Source organism: Aythya fuligula, chromosome 11, assembly GCF_009819795.1.
Source record: "Aythya fuligula isolate bAytFul2 chromosome 11, bAytFul2.pri, whole genome shotgun sequence".
NCBI lineage: Eukaryota > Metazoa > Chordata > Aves > Anseriformes > Anatidae > Aythya > Aythya fuligula.
The window spans coordinates 5,846,307-5,861,050 of record NC_045569.1 but is presented as its reverse complement, the minus strand read 5'-3'; the positions used below and the strand labels follow the sequence as shown (position 1 = coordinate 5,861,050).

Sequence of the window (14,744 nt, the reverse complement as noted above, 5' to 3'; positions counted from 1 at the left end):
TATTCCTGCTTGCTTTGAGAACTTCTTTCAGTTAAAATCTTACCTGTCTTTTCCTCAGTTGTTTCCTCTCTTCCCCTCTCCCCCCAAGAGTTATTGTGATGATAATGATGATGATGATTATTATTGTTATTTTAAATTCTGAGCAGATGCATCTCTATTTGTGTCAGTTTTCTACCAGGGACACCATATTTGGAATTAAACAGTCCAGATACACAGAAACAGTTTCCTTCTGAAGGGAGTGTCCCATTAAAAGCAGACTATAGTTACAAAAGCTATTTCCTACCTGTTTTTTTCAGAGAGAATTCCCAACTTTGTGAGTTGTATTCACCAGCCTCGAAAGAAATCATGCCATTCCTTATCTGGCTGTGAGAAAGCATAATCTTCAAATGTATTTTGTTCTTGCACTAAATAGCTAACCTTTGACTGTTCTTTTGTGTCAATTTTTCTTATGTTGAAAGCATATCAGTGAGTACATCTCCATGCCTGATCTACCCCCTCTACCTTTCAGAGCTTGTTAGTTACCAATTTGCCCAAGCTGTACAGAAGTCACTTTTGGTTTTGGAGCCCCTGTTCATGTCTTCTGTTAGCTCAAGTGGCTGCAATGCACATGCTTCTTTTTGCAATTGTGTGTGCTTTTTTTTTTTTTTTCTCCTTGACACACTACCAGATTCCAAAATACAGACTAAATCCTGGGTAGGCTATTCCTTCCCAGAATAGATACAAAATCACTAGGAGATATTTAGGTTGGAAGAAGCTGGAATTTTTCAAATGTGTGTGTGTGTGCAATTTTTCTACTTTAAAAAAGTCTTTAAATCTATTATGCAAACTTTTTTTTTTTTTTTTTACTTTGTTCTTAAACTTGGATACAAAGGTCTGCTCATAACAGAGGAGGCTTCTAGTATGTAATATATTTCAATCACACTTTATATTAAAGTTTCGTTTAAAATGCTTTATAAAGAGTTAATAAATATATTGCCAGACTTTACAAGTATTTTTTCAGATGTGGGTATCACTTGCAAGTGGCTAACAAGCAGCTCATTCAGAAGAAGGTGGCATAGATTATCAAAACCAACTTAAGATGTTTTGGATTTTAAAATGATTGATTAATCTTTTGCTAATATAGTTCATTGAGCCTTATAAGTGCAATGGAATATAATGCGTGACCCAGCTTTCTTTAGCACTTGGTCCTTTCTTCCCAAGTCAAAGATAGCATAAGAAGAATCAGTTAAAGAAAGATGCTATATTTGGAAGGTTTTGTGTTGCTTACTTCTTAATAAGTCTAACTAGGCCAAGTGAAGTCTTCAGAGTCGTCTTTTCTAAAACTGCAAAACTCATGAGATGAGCAGTGGTACTTGATACAGAAAGCGTTGAGGAGAGATGCTTAACGTGGATTTGTGCACCATTTGACTGCAGATCGAAGCAGTCTGCTGAGGCAATATTAGTCCTTGTACATACAGGCATATTCAGGGTAATCTACTTCTCTTGTGATGATGAATGTGTAGATATCAAAAAATGCACAGCATGGATCTGACAAAATACTGCCCTCCAACTCTGATTCTGCAAGCAATTACACTGGTGCTCAACTTCACCAATATGAATAGTCTTCCTGATGTCAAGGAGACTGCACATTTTCAGAAACTTAACATAACTGTTAAGAAACTTACCATAAATGTTTGTGGGATCAAGGCCTGAGCCCTTTAGCCAGTGTTTGTTCCCCTCAGGCTGCCAGTTGTTGCTCTTCCAGTGAGAGAATCGATGAGAATTTTGCCTGAGGTGTAGGGGGATGCCTTAGGCCTCTTGGATGAAATCTGCTGTCCTTTGAAATCTGTGAACAGAATGCTGTCAGCAGTGGGGGCCTTAAACCAGGTGCTTCACAGACGCACAGCTTGAAAGCTGGATGTGAGAATAGAGTATGAGCTAGTACGGGAGTAAGGTCTTCATAACACTGGGAATGTTTTTGCACAGTTAGAAACCCGTATGTTGATAGAAACCACAATAATCTCAAATAAACGTAGGTCCAGTAAAGCAAAATAACTGATGCTGATTGTAGATGGCTTTTCAGCTTAATGTATTTTAAGTCTCTGTCAGTGTACCTGAAGCATATTTCTTTTAAGGTATGGCAGCTTACATAGAGGATCACCAAATGGTATACAGCATAGAACTTAAATTATTTCAATAACAGGCACTAATATTGATTTTAATTTGCACATTAATTTCCAGTGTATATGACTAAAAATACTATATTGTTATAAATGAGAGGAAAAAACCACAAAGGTGTTTCTAAGTATGTTCTGTTTGTAGACTTAAGGCTGTATTATGTTGGAATTTTACAAGCCAAGTTTAAATTGTAATATAGAAATTATTTTTATATTATTTTCAAAATATGCTACAGAGCAATATTTTGCGCCTTTATTATAAACAGGGTCATCATTTTAGTAGGTTACCTTCCAAAGTGCTGGTAGAAATTAACCATGAAAAGAAAGCTTTGTAAAAATGTACTTGTTTCTAACTGCTCTGTCTGTTGTGCACATCTATGTCTAATGAGAGTTGAATATACAATTTTTTTTAATTGAAAAGCTTTAAATTTTTCTTTATATATTTTGGTACAACACTATTGCTCCCTGTCTCCTTCCACTCTTCTTTCCAGTCCCTACAAGTAGCCACTTTTATAAGCAGCTTCTGAATAAACATTCATCTGGAAAGTTTTCTTACCAAATGAAACATTTCTGCGCAGATATTAATTGACTTGGGACGTTCATAACACACCCTGAATCCACTGAATTAGGATTATTTTCCTTTTCTGAAAAAAAGAACGGTGGATTTATTATACCTTCCAAATGAATATCAAGAATTAATAATCAGTGCAATCATCTAGCATGTGTAGGGAGAAAATCACTCTAGATCATATAAATATCATCCTCTAATTGGCAGATACATCGTGTCTTGATATATATCAAATGTGTTGTCTCCCTGCAGATTAAAGTGTTCAGATTTCATTCCTAAATATTTTTTTGTACTGTACATATTGATTAATGGTGAAGTGTGCAAAAAAAGACTTTGCAAACTAATGTATATGTTAAGGTGGGAGTCGGTATAGCTTTTAAAATTCCATAACTTCTATGATTTGATTTGTTGGGCGTGGGTGGGTGGGGTGGTGTTTGTTTGTTTTAAGAATTTCCTATTAAGGTATGTACTGCAACCAAAAATGTCAAATCTGGATGCCTAATGTTAGGATTCTGCATCTAGGTTTCTCCTAATGAATAGACAGACATACAGGTTTTAATGTTACTGAACAGCAATTTCTGTGGGAGCACAAGCTCGCTCTTGGTTTCAGAAAATCAAGTGGGCATCACTCCAACACACATTCAGGGCTTTTCTTTAATATTCTACTCTTCCATTCACTCAATGGAAATTACATTTCATCTTCAGCGATTTTCCATGTATGAACAAATAATTGGGCTTGTTCTTAAGGTGATTGCTTGAATATGGAGAGACTTGCTTTCTACCAAAACACCATATCATTGTACGTTTAACTACTGCATTCATAACAGGCCTAGGGTATTCCACTGATTTGGGGCAGGGGAGGGATATAAACCTTTTTTTCTTGGATATCATGATTACTTTTTTTTTTTCCTTCTGAAGTAGATATGCTATTCTGATTGCTGTTTTTTCTCCCATTACCTGAATGCATGTACTGTACCAAGTGAATTGAAATGGCTGATGCACATTTTGCACTGTGGAAAACACAATATGGGTAAAAGCCACTGGGTTCCAAACAGCCTTAAAATTATGACTCTCTGGGGACTGAGAGTCACTTAACTGGATGCAGCCTCCGTCCCACTTCCTCATTTAGCCAAGAGAGTAAAACACTTTAGCCTGCTGTAGTCTGCATAAGGGTCTGCATACTCATCTAAATAACCTGTCATTTTTGAAGACATTTTTATTTTAAAAAAATTACAATTTGTTGATAACCGTCAGTGTGTCAGAAAACCTTGGTCAAAAAAAGCAACAAGGGTAAAAATAGTCGAATGGTGGGTAGTGTAGTAACCATGGCACCAAAGTACTAAACAAGGGAAAACAGTTGTTTTATCAAAAAACTATTTCCTGTGAAGACTGGAAGCTATGTACATCTTCCTGTATTCTGGGAAAGCACAGAAACGTGTTGCTGTTCATCTCTGCATCTACTCTAGCCTCTTACTTTGATGCAGAAGCTCACTACTGGGGAGGAATGGAGAGAACAATGGCAGGTTTGCTTCTCTCATTAAGTGAATGCTATTGTAATGGCAGGAGCATCTGAAATTGCAAAAGTGTGATCCACTGTTAGAACTAGACTTAGTGCCTAAGATGCTTCTCTGTGAGAGCTGTGTATTTAATTTTTCCTTTTCCCCTTTCAAATGATTTTTTTTTTTTAAAGCAGGAAATTCAAAAAAGGGAAGAGAAAAGAAAAAAAAGCTTGTTGCTTGTATGATAATGACCCAGTTCTTTGTTTGTGTGGAAAATCAATGTAAACATGAAAATGGAGTTATACGGGAGTTGCATTTTCCTTCTCAGACAACTGAGAGGTAAAAGGCACCTTTTGAGGTAAATCTCATGAAAGTGCTTTGCCACAGAATAAAATTAGAATCCTTTGGCATAGAAATTCTGCCCAATGAAGCCTGGCAGTGTGTCAGGAGCCTGAGAGCCACGGCCAGCCTAGCTGAAACAGATACAGTTCCTTCTGGATGGTGGTGTCTAAACAGTATCTCCGCAGTACAGATGGAGTGAACACTGCCTTGTTGTCATTTGCCTCTAGGTTTGAGTAACACAAAGCCTCTTCCCCATGCTTTTGGGTAAAATATGCAGGAGATGCTGCAGCAAACCGTAGCATCTCAGGCTAAAAGTGTGCCCTATGTCTCCTTTCAATATGGGTTTGCAATCAGGTATGAACTGAAACACAGCCATGTGGGCGTAATAGAACCGCTCGTCTCTCAACTTTGCAAACTGTATGCACTTATGTTTTAATACTAACAAAAATGAAGGAATGATTTTGGTTTTGTTGCTCAAGATTCCGAGTACTGTAAATACAGCCTTTGTATAATGCACAGTACAGAAAACGCTGTTCCCGTGGAGCCTCTCAAGGAGCTTTGCATGTACATGATACCAATCTCAGTTCATTCGTCACAAACCAAGGAGAACAAACAAGATTTAAGCCCAGATTAAGTAATGAATGGAATTAGACACTCAAACCTAAACATTGAGGAGTTCCCAGCCACAGCTGGGACCATAGGCCAGCTTTGAGTTTTGTAGAAAACTCTGTCCAAATCATGTAGGTTAGGTCTGTGCTCTTTCCCGGGGAGGAGCAGTTACTTCCATGTGTTTTTCAAGCCCACTGTTCTTACCCTGGTAACTCCATGTTGTGTTTGTAATGTGCCAGCCTTACCATGATTCAGCTGTGATGCAGTTTTTCAGAACTGTATGGCTCTTGTGTTCCTGTTGGGATCAATCTAGAGCTTTATTGTTCAATTTCAAGTAGTAAGTTACTGTTATAAACTTTTTGTGACATCTTGAAGTTAACTGTTGCATGGCTGAAAGACTTTGTTCTCCTTGGAAGGCCTTGTTCCTCCTCCTTGATTCTTGTGACTGACATTTTTGTATGGGAACAGTTGAATGAAGCATTAAAAAGATCAATGCAATTCACATGTATTTCTGACATTCGGTATACTTTTTTATGTGTGCATCCTACACAGTCCAGTGTTGTTACAACCCAATGCTTCTCAGATAAGGGCAAATTTTGTAGGACAATCCAAAGTACTTTACATAAAAGGTATACAAAAGGGACGAGTAGTGATTTGATCACAACTTTATACTATATAATGTGCCCTCCCCAAATTGCTTGTATATGTTATTTTGCTACCTGCTAATATTTTTCCTTTCACATTCTACTTCCCTAGCCAAGTCCTAAAGCTCTTTCTTCTCATTTGTGCAGGATATTTTTTAAGCCTCTGGCAGATTTTTCTTCTATGTTAAGTTTGTATATGGAGCGGCTTGTCTGCACAAAGATTTGAAATAGCATGGATGTCACACTCTTAGTTTATAGAAGTTCATTTACTCATTAACAAAAGGTCTCTGTTCAATTATATAACCAAAGCTAATTAATTATAAAAATGAGGACAGGTAATGTGACCCTTTCTAATAACCTAGCAAAGTCAGCATTTTTAAAACCGAAGAAATGTATGATAAATGTATTTGTCACTTCAGTCCATGTTTCAAAGAAAGATAGTTGGCTCTCACCAAAGCTTAAGTAAGGTTAACAAGGAATAAAGAAGACTCACTATTTTTTTGTTGGCTAGTGTCCTGGTTTCAGAATTCAACTTTCTGGTAGGCACACCACCTTTCTTATTTTTCAGAGCTTGAGTTTCTTACTGTCTTCTGTAAGTTTATACTATTTTAGCAAAGATTGATTTTGGATTTTAAAAAAAAAAAAAAGTATATATATCAGAAATTTATTTAAAGCTGAAGTGACTTTACAGGTTTCTCCATATTTGACAATTTTCATGCAAAACATGGTGTATGAATGAAGTGAATTTATCTTTTTCCATTGCCTTCCCTATTCATAATTTAAAGATGCTATTGGTTGCAGTTACTTTTGTCTGCAAAGAAAACACTTGATCATTTTTAAGCTGCCACATGTTTAAATCCATTTTTCAAATGAAGCGAGCATTAAACAATGTTAAAGGATAATTAATATTTTTTGTTGTGAAACGTGTGAGTTCTTGAGAACCTTTTCTACATACAGTTTTCATTCTAATTCAATTTAAATGTCATTTTTAATCTGATCCATACTTTGACAAAGATGATGTGTAAGAGCTGTTTTTAGCAGTTGGATTGTTACTTTGTAAAGTATTAAGCACTAAACCAATTTTTGCAATAGCTAGTAAAACTTGCTTATGTTTTGAAAAACTTCCAGTTATAACTGTCGCACTTTTTATAGCAGAACTGTATTTAATTTCTTTCTTTTATGAAAGATTACTCCAAGTAACTGATAGCTCTGTAATCTGTGTGAGTTGGCTTCTCCATTATTTGAAACGGAGAGAAGCTATAATGCCTATTCAATAAAATTAATTTATTTCTAAAGTATTTGTTTGCTTGAATTCTTATTTGTGCTTTTTATGCATTCTCCTCAGCGTTATGCTGGGGAAACGCTGAAGCATGGAAGAGGAGCGTGCAGGGAGCATGCTGCAAACCAGTGGGGTTATAATTGGCTCGTCACAAGCTTCCATTCTGTTGCCATAAAGTCACTCAGTTTCAAGATTAATTTGCATAAACTAGGTAATTGGCAAAAGCCAGAAATCAGGCACTGTCAGGCCTGTTCAGCTTTAGTTTTTATGGAGTATTCTGAGCTCCTAGGCTCTAAAGGCACAAGGCCCTCCCATGCAAGGACTGCTGCAACACCTTGGACTGTGATAGTTGTTACTCTCCTCAGGAAATTCAGGCCTAGAAATGACCATTCATTAATTAACCATTTATTTAAGAACTTTTGTTTCTAACACAAATTTGCATAGTAAGCTTCTGCCTTTGGATCTCATTTCACTCCTGAGTAGTTTGTTGCCCTTGGAGTGCTTGTACCCTGTGACGGGGCCATTCCTTAACCATCTCTGTGTCAAGTTAAATAGCCTGAGCTTTCCAAGGGTGTTGCAAAGGTGTATCTCCAGTTCTACAACCTTTCCCATGCCCATGCTTTGACTCTCCTCCAGCTTTTTAGCATCTCCCTTGATCTGTAGGTACCTGAATCAGACTGACAGGTTTTTTCTAAAACACACTCCAGATTCAACAAGAGTTAATTCAGACAGATCCTGCTGCAGGCTGTGGTAGGAGGTGAGTCAATCATTGCAGCCTTTCTTCTGAATTAGTCTCTGACTCCATGTAAGAATTGATAGTTTTTAAGTTTCAGTACCAGCTTCCCTAACAGAAAACATTGTATGTTTATTCTCGAAGATGTTTTTAGTCTTTTTGGGTATAAGATGTGCAAAGAACTCTCATTCAGTTGCTCTTTGACCTAGTCTTTTTCAGATTTCTTACTTCCTGAGCTAAAGACCTCCATCTGGTGAGTAGCTAAGGGTGTGCATTAATTTTTCCTAAATGTCTGACTTAATCTTTATTGTATCAAGCCCATATGGTTTGTTTGGTTTTTGATTTTTACTGAGCAATCTGTACTAGCACCCTATCATGTATTTTTTTGATAGTAATTCTTTTAAGTACTTTTCCCCCGTGATTGATAAAATTATATGATAGTGTAGGGCTGGCCCTCCTTTGAGACACTGGACTGGTGGCAAAATGTTTGATCAGTTAAACACCTAATCTTTTCCAGTAAGCTAAAAAGTTTTGAAAGGGCCTATTTTCTCTAACACAATACAGTGTTTTGTTTTGTTTTTATTTCACCCTTCTTTCATTCTTGATTAAAATTCCATCTTAACCACTTCATTATTTTGCCTATGTTCACAGTACACCATTACCTTCAGTAGTTGTTGTTTGACAACCTCTTTGAATTGGGGATAAATCAGTGATAAAATAATTTCCAAAACAAAAATCAAAATCTTTCAACGCACCTACCTGTTCTGCAGTTCTCAAAGGTTCCATGTGCTTCCATCTATTAATGTGCCAGCCTGCCATTAGGATTTCCTTTATTCCTCATGCAAATGTACTGGATCTAATAGGCAGAAAAGAAGCTAAGGATCAGCAGGGGTTATGGAACTGCTCAGATCTATGCATTTGCTGAAGAGTCTTCTTGACTGATACGACCAGACTAACTGTGCTGAGTATTACAGAAGGAATGGCTTAGAAGAGCACTAATGCTGCTCGGAGATCATTGCTCTTCCCAAAACAAATAGTAGAGATGTTCAAAGAAAATTTCCTCTGAAGCTTAATAGCTTTACATCTGTCTCCATCTTCTGACCAGCAGTCAGGGAAACACTGCTACCAGACAGGGAAGAAGGTTTAGGACTCTGTCACAAGAAAAGAAATCAGTGTGCAACTTGAAGAACTGCAAACTGAGAGAGCTTCCCCATGTAAGAGAGCTTCCTCTATGTCAGACAGTGTAGTGCCTACAAAACAGTATTTCTTGTGATAGTTTTCTATTGACTTGACTTCTTAAACCAGCTCATTGTGGGGTAATGTGAATACCAGCACTGGCACAAAGGAAGCATTTGGAGTTCAGAAGAAGGGGAGGAGAGTTGCAGGACCGCCTCCCATGTCAGCAAGCCACAGGATCATACGGTCCAGGCACGTTATAAAACATATCCTTCTGATGGGAGAGAAGATGGAGTAATAGCCAGAGAAGGAAGGGTGCAAGGGTAGAAAATTATCCTTCTATCTGCTAACCCAAGCACAAGCTGAAAGTAAGTACCTAAACTTGCTTAAAAATAAAATGAAATGCAAAATTAAGCCCTTCAACAGTAGCAACTAAAAATCTTGGTCTGCATGTGGTATGTCTAAAGCACTGTATAAATCTGTTTCTTAAGCAAAATAGATTGCCATTTGAACCAAAAATATTTTGAAATACAAATCCTTGGACTATTTAGTAGAGCTATTTGTGGACATAGCTTTAAATGCTAGTTTTAAGGAATATGGGTCTTTATATATAAGGACATTGTAATATTAAACTTCTCTGCCTGGCTGATTGATGCTGGCATTGTGTTACCTTTATTGCAGTGGTACACAAAATAATTCATCTGTCCTCTTTTTGTATCGATTTAGAGGCTACAGTCATGGAATATGTTCAGTATAATCAGATTTCTGCATCCTTCTAGAGCTATATCAACTCCAACAGTGTTGCAGGAAAAAACAAGGCAGATTAGTTTGCAGAACTGGAATTTACACTCAAGAAACACTTCAGGACTTCCATGGGGAAAGGACAGTAAAGCAAAGTAAGGCAGCATGTGTTGAAATCTAGCATTGGTTGTCTTTCCTGATTAGCATCCTAACCAAAATCCAAACACTCGGATTCCCTCAGCCTGTGCTAGCTATATGTTTCCTTTTTACTCAGAAATACTCCGGAGGAATACTCAGTCAATACAGAAGTTTTGAAAATAGCATTGTAATTTATGCTGCTTGTCTCTAATCTCTTCTGTAAGAAGATTTGAACAGGAAAAATGGTGCTAGTAAATAATAGCTTCTTTGGGGCCGTACTGTAAAATGGCTGGGCTTTGGGTGAGCCTCCTTCATGGGTGGTTTGCTTGCTGCATAACCACAGAGTCCTCCCAGACAACTGTTACCAGTTACCATCCGTTGGTCTCCTGCTGTGGGGATGCAGGAAGCACTGCTGGTATTACGTACCACTGGCTGCACAGAAAACTGGTGATGGATGCTCATTCTAATGGCATAGAGTGAAAGTCTGATTTGTTAATGAAAGAAGAGGAACTAGCCCACATCTGCAGAGTGCTGATAAAAAGGAATTCTCCTCAGCCTGTTGGCATTGGTGCAAGTGATTCCATTTTTCTTCTGTGGTATTGTTTTCCTCACAGACTAACTAGCATTTATAGTGTTGTGGTTTTTTTTTTTTTTTTTGGGTAACTTTAGATCCTATAAAAAAAAAAAAAAAAAAAAAAAGTACATTAATTTACTAGCAATGTTGTTTAAATGTAGAAGTAGTATCTTTGCTACAGGAAAGCTTTTTTACTTCTCTTTTATTTTTCATTCATTTGCATTTTATACAGATGGCTCAGTCAAACTGCATGAGTAAGTGGAAAACATTTCTAAAAAGGAGCTTTTTTTTTTTGAGTTCCCATGAGTCAAAAAGTCTAAACCTTGAGATTTGAGATTGATAAATTGCAGGAAAGATTACTCATCAGGTAAGCTTTGCCCCTAGCACTGGAGGGCAGCTCTGTAGCCAGAACAGTTAAATAGGATATAATATACTGCTTATCTGACTCAAATATAATACTGCAAATGTTTCAGTAAATAACTAGCCTGAAAACAACAACAACTAAAAAGGATTTTTACAACATTAAATGTAAGTGCAAACTTGATTTTACTTTATACTTACGTTAAAAAAAGCACAGCTTTCTTCATAACATGTTGCTATACTTTGCAGCTGAACCCTTCTCTAGTGAAGCAGTTACTGATTGCTCAACCTCACTGGAGGTGTTCTCATCTCTCACTGTTCTTACCCTTTATTATTCGATCTTAATTCTTTACTAATCATTTCTGAGTTGTTCTTCATTGCAAATAGTTCTGGTCTTCAGTTTTTACATCTGGCCTGTACTTCCATGGGCTTTTCTTCATGTTCTACTTCCCATGGTCTCTTTGATCAAATCTGTATATCACTGAGTTGTTACCACATTTGAAAGACTCCCTCTACTTTTAGTGCTGCAACATTTTTATTCATTGAAAAATTTATAAAAAAAAAAAAAAAAAAAAAAAAAAGGAAGTGATTCAGGATGCTTTTTAAAGGAATAATTTGGGAACCTTTTCTCTAGTCTCCACCTTACTTAGATGCTAGGCACAGATAAAGCTGGTAATAGTGCTAAAGGAAGCAAAATGGAAGTAGTGCATAGCTAACACAGGTCTAGAGTAAGTACCAGTCATGTGGGGAAAATGTGTTTTTTCCTCCCTGTTGTAGGGGTTGAGTCTCCCTTGTCCTATTTTGGTGTAAAGACGATTGGTGACAATGGAACTGCACCACTGAAAGTACCTGCACCACAACTGCCAGGTGGGAAGTATGAGCCACAGCTCAGGGGCCTACGTAGCATAAATGGGGAGTACGTTGCAGTTTGCCCTTCGAGGTCAATAATCTAAAAACAAGATAAAAGCCAGAGATGGAGAAGTCAGAGGGACAGAAGGATCCCAAAACAAAAGCAGAAACTGTGGCTGTTTGTGCCAGGTGTGTATCTCCAGGAGGGACAATGAAGGCTTTGGGGAGAATTGACAGACCTTACAGGGCTATGCCTGGAACTAACAGTAATGTTTAACAAGACTTGCCAAAGGGCTGATCTGAGCTCAGAAGGTGCTGTGAATCTAAGACTAGAAAAGGACAAAAATCAGTTATTACAAATGTCTATCTATATGCAATGTAAGACCTAAGAGAAACCGGACTGGTGAAGCAAAGGCCGTGGTGGCTATCTGAGCTCCTGGGCTTGGAGATATCCCTACATGATCCCTGGCCTCCCTCTCCCTGCCCCATTTTACACTTGCAATTTACACTGCCTGTCTGTGTGGGAAAATGTTAAGTCACTCTGTTCATTCAGGGAGATCACAGAACCACACTAATAGAAAAAACATGTCTCAGTGCTGTGCAGAGTAATAGTGAACTCAATTTCTTCGTTCTACAGCAAATCATCCTCGGAATTATGCAAAGGTTGGAAACTGTTGGAGTGACTGGAATGAAAGCAAAGGAGACCTAGCAAACTGTACCTCTTATGCAAGGTTCAACAGCATGTAAGTTATGGCATGTCCAAGTTCTTTTGAAATTCAGAATCTCACACGTTAGACTTCACCTGCCAATTATAATAAAAACCCTGATCAATTAATTGAAATAAGTAGTAGGAAGGAGATGGGCCAAATGGCAGTGGCTAGTGTAGGACCCAGTTACTAATAGGTGTAAATTAGTAAGTGAATAGATTTACTGCAGGTAGACCTGCCTGCATAAGGCCCTGCCAATGCAGGATGTGTAGGAACAGCAAGTAAGCTCTTTGGTATGGTTAAGGAGAGAACAAGCACCCAGCCTGGCCCCACAAAACCTTCTGCTAACCCTCACGGGTGATGCTGTCCCTTTCCTGACTTCCACAAGTCAGTGTCCATGCTGTTTGAAATTACATTGCCTTGAACCGCACTCCTCCTGAGGCAGATGCTGCCGTCAGCTCCGTGCCTGCCACCTGCTCTGCCCCTGCTGGCTGTTTGGCTGGGAGTTGCCCTGATGCCACCAGGCGCTCCAGCCCCAGGTTGAATGCTGATGAGTAGAGCTTCATGACTGCAACTTATATGCACTTTCTGGTGCTTGTACGTACCACCAGCACGCTAGTTTTGGCACGTGGATAAACATAATACAGAAGAGTTCAGTTAGATTTGAAGTCCAGCTTCTCATCCAGGCCATCAGGACACGTTGTGTCTGCTCTAGGAAGGAACCTGAAGGCAAGCACACAGCACTGGGGTTCAGAAATGACAGGGATATAACTGCAGGGGAAAACTCCTGTGTCTCTCTCCACAGTGCTGATAGGTAACGTTCTCCAGTTAACATCAGTTATGTGAACAGAAGGAGAATCATGAATTTAGTGTGGTATCAGTTGGCTGCAAAACCTATTATTGGCTTCATGGCTTCTGCACAATATTCCGGGAAAACAGAAAGCTGGCAGGAGGTTTGTTTAAAAAATAATGCTTTCCTTCTTTAAAGAAAGCTTTTAACTTTGGAAATTATGAAGAAAAGGAAAGCTGTTTCCAGACAGCGCTCCGTGTGTGTGTCTGTGGGGTAGCCATGGGTGTCGGTGGCAGTGACTCACTGAGTAACCACCTGAGCGCTGGGTGAGCTCCGTGCGCTTATTTCCTGTGTGGCAATGACAGCTACTGCTCTTGGATTGCCTTGCTGGTATTTGCTGTGTGTGGGGCTTAGATTTGGACAGCTGGGCGGTGACTGTGTATCTTACTGCTGATTAAACCTGTACCACAGCCAGTCTGCTTTGCTTTTAGCTGCTGCTGTTCATACAGTGACCTGCTTTTTTGAGGAAATTATCAGAGAAGCCAGAAGCTCATTAGCTCTATCATAAATATCTTATGAATCTGGGCTTCTGAGATTTCTAGACAATACTGCTCTAACACTTCATTATCAAAAGTAATTGGACACATACGAAATATAAATGCTTCAGCTTAACTTTTACTGTATAGTGCTTCATATAATTTAAACGTGGCTAGCAGTGAGTAGTTCAAACACTCATCACAGTCTCATTCACGTCTGCAAACCCCTTTGAAATTAGAAAGAGTATTCATTACAAAAGACACTCTGTAGTACATCATTATTCTCCCAATTGGTTTGTAACTCCTCAGAGCTGACCTCCATCTCCCTGGCTTAGAAATAAACAGCTCCTCAGCCAGTGGGTTTGCAAAGAGGTTCTGTCTAATTAGGGGCATGGGGCAAGTGTTTATCAGGCAGGACAGGTATGATTAGGAAATAATATTAATTCCCAGGGATTTTTCCTAGCTCCAACCCTTCCCAGCCCTCAGTCATGCTTAGAGGAAATGGCAGTTCCAAGTTGAAAAGAGAAATTTTTGTGTGATGCTTCCCGAAGTGAAGAGCCAACTCTTTTTAGAGGCACCTAAGAGGGAGGTACAGTTTTAGGTATTGTTTGACTGCTGCCCCCTGCCATGTTCTGCTGCTGTTAGGTATTTCACACAAATGTTCCCTGTGGTGTCAGGAATTTACAAGCTGGGCTCGGTCTAAAATAAGGTGACCCCTACAGTAGAAAAAAAGTGTGTCTAACGGTGAGTGTGGGTTGTGGTTGGGTGGTAAGGAGCCAGTGTTTCTCCTTGGAGGAGAGTGATGATGCCACTCAGGTCTGTAGTGACTGCAAGGTGCCTTGCAGATGCTGAGCAGGCAGGCAAGGAGGCCCTGCTCTGAAGCAGGTCCTGTTTGGAAAGAGATGAGAATTGAAGATGGAGATAAAGAAGAGTGAGGGAAAACTCAGATTTTTTTCTTCTGCAGGCAGTGGTGACATTACAGAATCACAGAATTACAGAATTTCTAGGTTGGAAGAGACCTCAAGATCATCGAGTCCAACCTC

The 14,744-nt window shown here is 38.8% G+C and overlaps 1 long non-coding RNA gene across 1 annotated transcript in view; it reads left to right on the top strand.

The window, feature by feature from the left end:
- The first annotated feature begins 9,229 nt into the window (after positions 1-9,229).
- The window catches only part of LOC116493347, a 29,490-nt gene continuing 23,975 nt past the window's right edge, over positions 9,230-14,744 (top strand). The window contains exons 1-2 of the long non-coding RNA XR_004253743.1: positions 9,230-9,374; positions 12,306-12,411. This is a non-coding gene — a long non-coding RNA (uncharacterized LOC116493347). The remainder of the gene's footprint in view (positions 9,375-12,305; positions 12,412-14,744) is intronic.